The following is an 11977-nucleotide window of genomic DNA, read 5'->3' as shown; positions in this document are numbered from 1 at the left end:
CAGCCTGGGCGACAGACTGGTAGATAACTAGAAAGGATGGGGACAGAAGCTACCTTCACAACGATTCCCTCTGTGCTCAGTAAACATACAGTGGCAGCCTTAGAAAGTTGGGTAAATGCTGCCATTCTGCCATTTGGAACCCCCAGAGCTGGTATGCCAGATAAAACTGCAATCACTGTGCCAAGGACTCAGGAAAGGCATGGAGCTTAGGTTCTCCTTCAGCCTCCCACTTTTAAACTGTTGTTCGGAGCACACAATTACTTTTCTCTCAGTTGCTAGGGTGGGTGCTTCAGCTGTGGGTGTGACTATTTAGGGAGGAAGCCATGAAATGTGTAATGTGTATCCTTAAGTCACATAATCTCATTCCATGTACTTGAAGAAGACAATGACTGATGGATGTCTATTATAAATTGAAGTACTGGCACATCACATCAAACAAATCTTTCCGTAAGATACAAACATAAAAGCAGATACATTATAAATATAAAAGAACCATACGGAGAAGATCAGCGTGGTCCCTGAGCAAGGATGACACATGAATTCATGAAGCATTCCATATTTTTAAAAACACCAAAACAGGCCGGGGGCGGTGGCTCACGCCTGTAGTCTCAGCACTTTGGGAGGCCGAGGTGGGTGGATCATCTAAGGTCAGGAGTTTGAGACCAGCCTGGCCAACATGGTGAAACCCCGTCTCTACTAAAAATACAAAATTAGCTGGGCATGTTGGCACACACCTGTAATCCCAGCTACTCAGGAGGCTGAGGCAGGAGAATCGCTTGAACCCGGGAGGCAGATATTGCAGTGAGCCGAGACCTCACCACTGCACTCCAGCCTGGGCGACAGAGCAAGACCCTGTCTTAAAAATAATAAAAATAAAAATAATTTTTAAAAACCCACCAAAATAACACCAAAAAAGCCTACAAAAAGACTTATGACACAATCGATAATTTAGGAGCAATAACTTTGTCCTTAAAAAAAAAAAAAAGCTGGCCAGACGCGGTGGCTCACACCTGTAATCCCAGCACTTTGGGAGGCTGAGGCGGGCAAATCACGAGGTCAAGAGATAAAGACCATCCTGGCCAATGTGGTGAAAGCCCGTCTCTACTAAAAATACAAAAAATGGCCGAGCATGATGGCACGTGCCTGTGGTCCCAGCTACTCGGGAGGCTGAAGCGGAAGAATCGCTTGAACCCGGGAGGCGGAGGTTACAGTGAGATGAGATTGCGTCACTGCACTCCAGCCTGGTGACAGAGCAAGACTCCATCTCAAAAAATAAAAATAAAAAAATAAAAAAAGCTTGAAAGGCATTTATTGTAAAACACCATGTGAAGAAGCATAATTGAGGATAAAAGCACAGGAGAGTGGTTAGTAGTGCCGGTTTTGGGGTCAGACTACTTGTGTTTGGTCAATACTGTGGGTGTTTGGACGAGAAGTCTCACTTCTCCAGGTCACGGTGTTCTAAAATGTCATAGTATACACTTCATAGAGTCATTGTGACTGTTAAAGTCCTATATGCTAGCTACAATTTTAGCACATAGGATTCTAAACATTAGCTATTACCATTTTCTTTCTTTTTTTGTTGTTCATTAAAAAAATTTTTTTATTTTTATTTTTTTAGAGACGGGGTTTCCCCATGTTGGCCAGGCTGGTCTTGAACATCTGACCTTGTGATCCACCTGCCTCGGCCTCCCAAAGTGCTGGTATTACAGGCATGAGCCACTGCACCCAGCCAAGCTATTACCATTTTCTAAAAGGTAACTGAGGCATCAGATATTACTAAATACTTGAGATAATCATATTACTGTAATTGAGGACTGATTTTCCCAGAAGCTAAGGAAAAAAAAAAGGTTTTGCTTTCTGACAAAGAAACAATCAACATATATCAACGATGACTGCCTGAACTTAAATAGGAAGAATCTTTGAATACAGGACCTTGCATCAAATAGCCGGTATCAAAATGACAGCTTGGAACACCACAGAAATAATTGTTTAAGTGCAGTGCCTCTGTCCACTCTCTGAAAGAGCGGAGGGGATACAGCGCTGTATTATACCTCATGTAGCGGAGCTGAGACATATGTGTCAAATTCCTTGCCTTCTGACTTCTTATGGTTAGAGCACAGAAAAATCCAGAAAACTGGACATATGAAACTTGCAAATGACTGATATCTTAAGTATATATTTAGCAGAAGTGGATCATGGTTTATTCATAATTAAGTTATCTCAATTTGTGGCTCAACAGTATTTGTTTCCGACATTCAACAAAGGTATGTGGCTTATAAGGATGAATAAGACCCATTATTCTTTTTGGCCTTACATGGTCCACATGTGGATTATATAAAGACCAGAAGCTTTAGATACTTGAGGTGGCTAGGTGGGTGTGGTGGCTCATACCTGTAATCCCAGCACTTTGGGAGATGGAGGTGGGCGGATCACAAGGTCAGGAGTTTGAGACCAGGCTGGCCAATATGGTGAAACCCCATCTCTACAAAAAATACAAAAAGTAGCTGAGTGTGGTGGTGGGCACCTATAGTCCCAGCTACTTGGGAGGCTGAAGCAGTAGAATCGCTCGAACCTGGGAAGTGGAGGTTGCAGTGAGCTGAGATCGCACCATTGCACTCCAGCCTGGGCGACAGAGTGAGACCCCCCCCTCAAAAAAAAAAAGATACTTGAGATAAGGGAGGGAAATCTCATGTGAAAATAAGAGTTAAATTTCTAAGCTGGGCACGGTGGAGTGCACCTGCAATCCTAGCACTTTGGGGGCTAAGGCAGGAGGATCACTTGAGCACAGGAGTTTGGGACCAGCCAGGGCAACATAGTGAGACTCCTGTCTCAATAAAATAAATAAATAAATAATGAAAATAGTTTAAAAAGAAATTTCTACCCGCCTCCCAGATGGAAGGCCAGTTGGTGCTGCAGGGAATAAGATAAGAAGATAGATTTTATCTAAAGATAGAATCATGACAGCATTTTGCTTAGGAAAGAGCTATGAATGAACTGGAATACTTGGATAAATTGATGGTTAATATGTCAGATTACATATGCCAAATAATATGAGGAAATGGTTATAGCATGAAAAACGTTAAGTCATCCCTTCTCTTTATTTGCAAATTGGCCCTGTTGACTTTGTATAATTTCAAGAAATGTTGGAGGTATTTTGGAATCAGATTTAATTGCTCTTTAAGTCTGTGCTACTTAAGTTGAAAGCGTTTCTCTGGTAGCGTATTACATTGGTGCAAAAATAATTGCTGTTTTTGCCATTACTTTTAACAGCAAAACAGCAATTACTTTTACACCAACCTAATACTTTTCTTATTGTGCTTTCTTTCACTTGTAAATTCTAAGGTACTTGTTCATTAATTGAGGCAAATTATTTAGGTTTAAAAAAAGAGAGTTCTGGGGTACAGCTCTCTTTGACATGGAGATGGATGTCTTGGATGGATGAATGTATTAATTAATCCAGTATTTGCTGAATGTTTTTCAGTTATACATTATGATATGGTTTGGATCTGCACCCACACCCAAATCTTGTGTGGAATTGTAAGCTCCCATGTTGCAGGAGGGTCCTGGTGGGAGGTGCCTGGATCGTGGGAATGGATTTCCCCCTTCCTGTTCTCGTGATAGTGAATTCTCACGAGATCTGGTTGTTTCAAGGTGGGTAGCACCTCCCCGTGCTCCCTCTTCCCCTTTCTCCAGCCGTGTAACACGTGCGTGCTTCCCTTCCACCTTCTACCATGATTGTGAATTTCCTGAGGCCTCCTCAGCCATACACCCTGTGGGATTGTGAGACAATTAAACCTCTTTTCTTTTTTTTTTTTTTTTAAAGACGGGGTTTCACCATGTTGGTCAGGCTGGTCTTGACCTCCCAACCTCAGGTGATCTGCCTGCCTTGGCCTCCAAAGTGCTTGGATTACAGGCGTGAGCCACCACGCCCGGCCAAAACCTCTTTTCTTTATAAATTATCCAGTCTTGGGTAGTTCTTTACAGCAATCCAAGATCAAACTAATACACTTTACTTCTTTTTTTCATTCTCTCTTGGTCTCCTCCCAGGCTGGAGTGTGGTGGCATGATCATACTCACCGCAGCCTTGAACTCCTGGTCTCAAGCCACCCTACTGCTTTGGCCTCCCAAAGTGCTGGGATTACGTGTGTAAGCCACTGCACCTCGCCACCCTTTACTTCTGATTTTTGTCAGGTCCATGTTGCTTGTACTATTAGATACCAACGTTTTCTTTAATTTGACATAAATGGAACAATTTTTTAAATGTAGTTTCATCTTAAGCAATGATATTTATGAAATCTGAGTTTGAGGCAGATTTTCAAATATACCTTAAAATAAAAACAACTGTATAAATAAATAGAAATTGTCAGCTGCATAAAATAGCCTTCTACTCACTTTGGAAAACAAGGGATTAATCAATTAATAACATTTTGAACTGGAAAGGTCTCTTTTAGATTTTCTAATCCAACCCAGAATTCCTGAGTTAAGAGATTCAGCCAAAGTCATCAAGTGAGGGAAGAGATGGAGCAGAACCTCAGTCTACAGGTCAGCATTGCAAGTCAAGCGCCTTCTTTACCATTGCTTGCAAGTCATGCCCCCAACCAGCTGCACAGCTATTTACATGTAAGGATTCCTATCAAATCCAGTAAGGTTAGTTTGGGTATAAATGGTGTCAAAGTAATTCTTCTGTTGGTAGCTAATAAGTCTGACTGCTTAAGCTCACTAAAATACTTATTCTCTTGTTTGCCAAAGCAATAGCTGTCTCTAATTATTTAAATATTATCAAATAAACTGGATTCAGTGGTGTGTGTGCCTGTAGCCCCACCTACTCAGGAGGTTGAAGTGGGAGGATTGCCTGACACCTGAAGTTCAAGACCGCACCCACACATACGTGTGTCCGCGCGCGCGTGCTTGTGTTATAGAATTGAAAGAATGGGATTACACTGATTTATTTATTTATTTATTTATTTATTTAATTTTTTTCTGAGTGGGGGGTCTCACTCTGTCGCCCAGGCTGGAGTGCAATGTTGTGATCTTGGCTCACTGCAACCTCTGTCTCCCGGGTTCAAGTGATTCTCCTGCCTCAGCCTCCTGCATAGCTGGGATTACAAGTGCATGACACAATGTCTGGCTAATTTTTTGTATTTTTATTAGAGACGGGGTTTCGCTATGTTGGCCTGGCTGATCTCGAACTCCTGACCTCGTGATCACCCGCCTCGGCCTCCCAAAGTGCTGGGATTACAGGCGTGAGCCACTGTGCCTGGCCTACACTAATTTAAAATGTTAATAGTAGGGGAAACTGGTGGGGAGGCAGGCAGAAAGGAGGCATAGGGGAACTCTACCTTTTGCTTAATTATTTTGTAAACCTAAAAGTGCTCTGAAAATAAAGTCTAATGATAGAAACAAAGATAGAATGATATTGAGGCATAGTCCTCTTTAAAAACAGGATTGCGTCTAGCTGAGATCTCTCATCTACTTCATTTTAGCAGTAGTGTTTTCTTCGGACAATTAGGAAGCATGGAGGACCAGGAGCCGTCAGGGTTGGACTGTTTGGCCCAATTATGGTTTAGTAAAGACATGAAAGTACAGTAGACCTGGAGGGCATGTGGGTGTCTAAGGCCTCGATCGGAGTGCAGTTTGCCCTTAATGTTATCAAGACAGTGATCCTATTTAACCTTTTTGATCCTCAAATTATATTAGTGTTATTACTAGGCGATACTTACGGAAAATAGGACAATGATTATCCTAAGATTTCAAAGCGTAAGTGTTAAGTGGTAAAAACGTCATACCCATTTTAAAGAAATGGAAGCATAGAGGTCTAACATTCCTAAGTGATACTGGAGCAAAACCAGAAATAACATTCAGGAGTCTAGGGCCCCGGCTTTCCCGTCATGCTGTTCACTGTGAAAGTGATCATTAAAAAATAATAATACAAAGAAAGACAGGGTCACAGTCTTTTGAGCACTCAAATTTTAAAGAGAATGCCATTAAAAAGAAGCTATGCATGGCTGGTCACGGTAGCTCACCCCTGTAATCCCAGCACTTTGGGAGGCTGAGGTGGGTGGATCACCTGAGGTCAGGAGTTCAAGACCATCCTGGCCAACATGGTGAAACCCCATCTCTACTAAAAATGCAAAAATTAGCCAGGCGTGGTGGCGAGCACCTGTAATCCCAGCTACTCATGAGGCTGAGGCAGGAGAATCAGTTGAACTCAGGAGGCAGAGATTGCAGTGAGCCGAGATCGCACCGCTGCTCTTTAGCCTGGCGACAGAGTGGGACTCTATCCAAAGAGAAAGAAAAAAGAAGCTATATATGAGCTTCAATTCTGCATAGGCATGGTTTTTTTTAAGATCATTTAGGGAAGGTTTTATGTTTGTTGCCATTAAGTTTTTAAAGTATTAAATTATTGGTTATATCTCTAAAAAAAATTGTGTTTGTCCTAATCATATAACAACATGAAAAAGTTTTAAAATCAAGGCCAAAAAATGAAGTACTAGGTTTAGTTATTTGGTTTGAAATGAGCCATAACTAGTATGACATTTCTAGTTAATATTCTACTTAAAGTCTATGAATTCAAAGGCCTTGAGACCCACTTAAGGCCCCGAAATAAAATAACTTAGTGAATAAACTTAGTCAAATTGCTTAAATCCATAGTCCCATGCTCTTTACAAATAGGAATAATCCACCCCCCTCCACTTGTCTCCTGGGAAAGACACTATTAGTCTATTCTGATGACAGTTCTAAGGCATTTTGGATTGTCAGTTGATAATTTTCTTTTTTTTCTTTTTTTTTTTTTGTCAGTTGATAATCTTCAAAACAGGTAGATACAAGCCATTGCTGGTTGTGCTGTGGGCATGGTGAAGGCGCCGCGTCTGTGCTATGAACTATCTGAAGGAGGATGTCGCATTGGTGGGTGAGTATTTCAAGTTTGTGGGTCATTTTTACCAGCTCCAGAAGGACCTCAGCAACCACAGAAGCAGCTCTCATGTTTGTGTGCTCCGTGTGGCACCTAGAAGATAGTCCTGTACCGAGTAAGTAGGTGCTCCAGAAGCATTTTCTGAATGCTGAGTGAATCATCCCCCTCCAAGAATGGAGAGGGAGGCTGAAATGAACAAGAGCCCCCGGGAGTTTGTGCCTGCCTTCCTTTTACTACTTGGTGAGGAACGATTACAAATAAGCACAAAGAAAAGGCCAGCGCGGAGGCTCATGCTTGTAATCCCAGCACTTTGGGAGGCCTAGGCGGGTGGATCACAAGGTCAAGAGATCGAGATCATCCTGGCCAACATGGTGAAATCTTGTCTCAGGCCGGGCGTGGTGGCTCATGCCTGTAATCCAAGCACTTTGGAGGCCAAGGCAGGAGGATCACCTAAGGTTGGGAGTTCAAGACCAGCCTGACCAACATGGTGAAACCTCGTTTTAAAAAAAAGAAAGAAAGAAAGAAAGAAACCCTGTCTCTACTAAAAGTGCAAAAATTAGCCAGGTGTGGTGGCACATGCTTGTAGTCCCAGCAACTTGGGAGGCTGAGGCAGGAGAATCGCTTGAAACCGGGAGGCGGAGGTTGCAGTGAGCAGAGATCATGCCACGGCACTCCAGCCTGGGCAACAGAGCAAGACTCCGTGTCAAAAAAAAAAAAAGAAATGAGAGGGACTAGAGAATGAAGTAAACCCTTCAACAGTTAACTAGCTGTCCTTGGGCTTGACTTCCCCAGCTCCATGCCCCAAATGCAACTGACTTTTCTCTTCCATCCAAGCCTTCCTAAAAATAACTTCCTTTTCTAACCTCTCTCTCCTGTCATCACTATTCATTTCCAGATCTCACACCTTGCCTTACCTCCTTGAAAATATAGCTGACCTGAAAAAAAAGCAGCGGGGGGTAAGGGTGGGGGAAGACTATAAAGAAAAGCCCACAAAACCTCGAAGATTTTTACTGTCCTGTGTTTGCAGTGCATTGCTTAGTGATGTTCTCTGTTGAAAATGGGGTTGCAGATGCTTGTTCTAGGGCAGTTACTAAGTAATGTGGAACTTTAGCGAGGAGTTAGCTTCCAACTGATGAGAATGTTTAGTCTCAACCGACTGTTATTCTCAAGCATTGTATCAAGCGTAAGTGGCCATACTGCAGGCCTACACGGTCAAGGTCAGGTACTGTGTTGAGTCATTTTCTGCTGAATTTCTTTTCCTTGCCCCACCTATACAGTAACCTTTTAAAAACATAAGATACAAGGTTTCAAGTCAGGCGACGTGGCTCACACCTGTAATCCCAAAACCTTGGGAGGCTGAGGTGGGCGAACCACAAGGTCAGGAGTTTGAGATCAGCCTGAACAACATGGTGAAACCCTGTATCTACTAAAAATACAAAAATTAGCTGAGCGTGGTGGCATGCACCTGTAATCCCAGCTACTTGGGAGGCTGAGGCAGGAGAATCGCTTGAAACCGGGAGGCGGAGGTTGCAGTGAGCAGAGATCATGCCACAGCTGGGCAACAGAGTGAGGCTCCATTTCAAAAGAAAAAAAAAAAGAAATGAGAGGGACTAGAGAATGAAGTAAACCCTTCAACAGTTAACTAGCTGTCCTTGGGCTTGACTTCCCCAGCTCCATGCCCCAAATGCAACTGACTTTTCTCTTCCATCCAAGCCTTCCTAAAAATAACTTCCTTTTCTAACCTCTCTCTCCTGTCATCACTATTCATTTCCAGATCTCACACCTTGCCTTACCTCCTTGAAAATATAGCTGACCTGAAAAAAAAGCAGCGGGGGGTAAGGGTGGGGGAAGACTATAAAGAAAAGCCCACAAAACCTCGAAGATTTTTACTGTCCTGTGTTTGCAGTGCATTGCTTAGTGATGTTCTCTGTTGAAAATGGGGTTGCAGATGCTTGTTCTAGGGCAGTTACTAAGTAATGTGGAACTTTAGCGAGGAGTTAGCTTCCAACTGATGAGAATGTTTAGTCTCTCTTTTTTTTTTTTTAATATAATTTATTCATTAAAGAGATTTTTTTTTTTTTTTTTTTTTTTTTTAAGAGATGGGGTTTCACCATGTTGGCCAGGCTGATCTCGAACTCCTGACCTCAAGTGATCCACCCACCTTGGCCTCCCAAAGTGCTGGGATTACAGGCATGAGCCACTGCGCCCGGCCTTCTGCTCAATTTTAAAGCTCAAAATAGTATTGTAATTGGCCATAGTATAAAACATAGTACAAATTCACTTTTTACTACTTATCTGCTTTGTTGATTGTGTTTTGCAATTTAAAAATCCACATACTGCTGGACACAGTGGCTCACACCTGTAATCCTAACACTTCTGGAGGCCAAGGCGGGCGGATCACCTGAGGGCAGGAGTTTGAGACCAGCCTGGCCAACATGGCCCAACCCCGTCTCTCCTAAAAATACATAAATTAGCTGGGCGTGGTGGCGGGCGCCTGTAATCCCAGCTACTTGGGAGGCTGAGGCAGGAGATTCGCTTGAACACAGGAGGCGGAGGTTGCAGTGAGTTGAGACTGCACACTGCACTCCAGCCTGGGCGAAAGAATGAGACTCTATCTCAAAAAAATAATGAAATAAAAATAAAAATCCACATACTGTATACGTGTATCTATGACTATTCAGACTCAGGCTATTTTTCCTTTGTCCTATGAGAGCCTCATGGAGTACCATTCATCTGGGGACACTCTGGGAAGGAAAATTAATTCTAGCCCTGACAGGATTGGAATGGCTGGGTGACAGAGGAGGCACACGTGCCATGTGCCAGGCATACCCTCTTACCATCTCAGAGGAACTCAAGAACTTTCTGCATCAGGTGCCATGTTTGTGAAAATTTTCTAAAATTCCAGAACCTTTACAGTATTTCTGCTTGCTAATTGTATTATCCTATTTCTTTCCCCATAGTTCAGAAGTAAAACTCTTTAAATAGAAAAAATAAAATAAAAATACATGAGACTGTGGTGGTGGCTCACGCCGATAATCCTGGCACTTTGGGAGGCCGAGGCGGGTGGATCATCTGAGGTCGGGAGTTCGAGATCAGCCTGACCTACCTGGAGAAATCCTGTCTCTACTAAAAATGCAAAATTAGCCAGGCGTGGTGGCGTACACTTGTAATTCCTGTTACCTGGGAGGCTCAGGCATGAGAATTGCTTGAGGTTTCAGTGAGCTGAGATTGCACCACTGCACTCTAGTCTGAGTAACAGAGTGAGACTGTCTCAAAAAAAAAAAAAAAAAAAAAAAAGAGGTGCCGAATCATCTTATCTCCATTTTACAGATGGGGAAACTGAGGTTACAGAGAGGAAGTACCATGTCCAAAGTCTTCTAGCTAATGAGTAGTGGCCTGAGATTCACTCCTGGACCCCTTTACCTCCTAAGACCATTTATTTGTTCTTCTATATTATCTCCTGATGTAAATGTTAACATAAAAGAAACCTAATTTCAAAGATTTATTTTTGGAGCTGAAACTAACATTCCACCATCAATTAACAGCATATTTTTACACTTTTCCTCTATTTTTACATATGAGGAGGAAGAGGTTGTGTGAGCAATCATAAACACATACTGAATCTTTGGATCAGCTACCATCCTTCATCCTGAAGGTCTTATTTTCAATGAATAAAGACCAGAGACTTAGCAAAAGTTGCTTGGTAATAAGTGTGCCTGAAAATGCTGCTTGGGACAGGAAGTGTTTAAGTAATGTGTTACATGGTGACTTGCTGTGTCAAAGTCTGTTTTAAAGAGAAACAGAAAGAAACACGTGCTTTTGAGAGAAACGGGGCCAGGGTGTGATTTTCCCAAACCCTTTAAGAGCTGTGGTTGCAAACTGCCCACAAATGCTCCCATCTGGGCTTCCTGCGCCGGGTCTCCCTGGAAAGCCTGAACGAGGTTTGGTGCTGAAAATGATCTCGTCCAGGGCCAAGAATTTAACACAATTAAATTTCTCCGTCTTGACTGAGAGGTCTGAAACCTAAAGCTGCAGAAAGGCAGGAAGCAAAGAGAAGAATGAAGGTGAGAGCCCACTACGAGGTCATGGCAGAAGCATCAATGCTGCCTGCACTCCTGCCTTCCAAAAGCCAGCATTTGGCCAGACGTTTCGTTTCAGTCTTTGTCTTTCCAGGCAAGGACAGAGTACATGCCATTATCTGGTTTCTTTAAAGTCTCTAAGAGTCTCTGCCAGACGCTTGGGTTGATATTTTGAAGCAATAAAAAAGAAAGAAAAGCAGAGTGAGAGGTGACTCATTCTGTGGAGAATGTTTGCCCTTAACATTCTTCTCTAAATATTTGGGTTATTAAAAGGATCTAACAATATCTTATTTTATAAAGAAGCAGAAAAACATGGTGATGGCCAGGCCCAGTGGCTCATGCCTATAATTCTCAGCATTTTGGGAGGCTGAGGTAGGGGGATTGCTTGAGGTCAGGAGTTCAAAACCAGTCAGGGCAACATAGGGAGACCCCATCTTTACAAAAAAAATAAAAGATTAGCTGGGCATGGTTAATCCTGGTTAGCCCATACGTGGTCCCAGCTACCCAGGAGGCTGAAGTGGGAGGATGACTGGAGACCTGGAGGCTGAGGCTGCAGTGGGACTGAACTCCAGCCTGGGCAGCGGAGCAAGACTTTGTCTTAAACAAACAAACAAAACACAGTGACTCTGACATCAGAACTAGATTCCTAGCCAGCTCTCTTATTTACTGGCAGTGAGCTTTAAGCCAGACATTATGTGAAGATGTAGTATTTTTATCTGTAAAACAGGAGTACTGATACTAATGCAAAGTACCTCATGCAGCTTAATAAAGAACTACTTTTATTATTATAACTGTAATGAAACAATGTCCTTATTCTGTTGTATTCTGGTAAGGATCTCCTTTTGAGATCATGAGCTCAGGGACTCATCTATGGGGGTGGTGGTGTCTTCCATGAAGGGCTGGACATTTTTGACATTGATCATTCAGGGAAGGCATGTACCCTCAGGAAACTGGAATTAGGCCAGAGAAGTAACTGCCTCCCTCT

At 42.7% G+C, this 11977-nt stretch overlaps 1 non-coding gene across 1 annotated transcript; it reads left to right on the top strand.

The window, feature by feature from the left end:
* The first annotated feature begins 460 nt into the window (after window positions 1–460).
* LOC119471819 lies at window positions 461–563 on the top strand. Its single transcript, XR_005200908.1, has one exon. It is a non-coding gene; the product is annotated as a U6 spliceosomal RNA (small nuclear RNA).
* The last annotated feature ends 11414 nt before the right edge of the window (window positions 564–11977 follow it).

This window comes from Cebus imitator, unplaced genomic scaffold (genome assembly GCF_001604975.1).
Source record: "Cebus imitator isolate Cc_AM_T3 unplaced genomic scaffold, Cebus_imitator-1.0 Scaffold75, whole genome shotgun sequence".
Taxonomy (NCBI): domain Eukaryota; kingdom Metazoa; phylum Chordata; class Mammalia; order Primates; family Cebidae; genus Cebus; species Cebus imitator.
The sequence above is the reverse complement of the archived record's forward strand: the minus strand, read 5'-3'. Positions and strand labels throughout refer to the sequence as shown.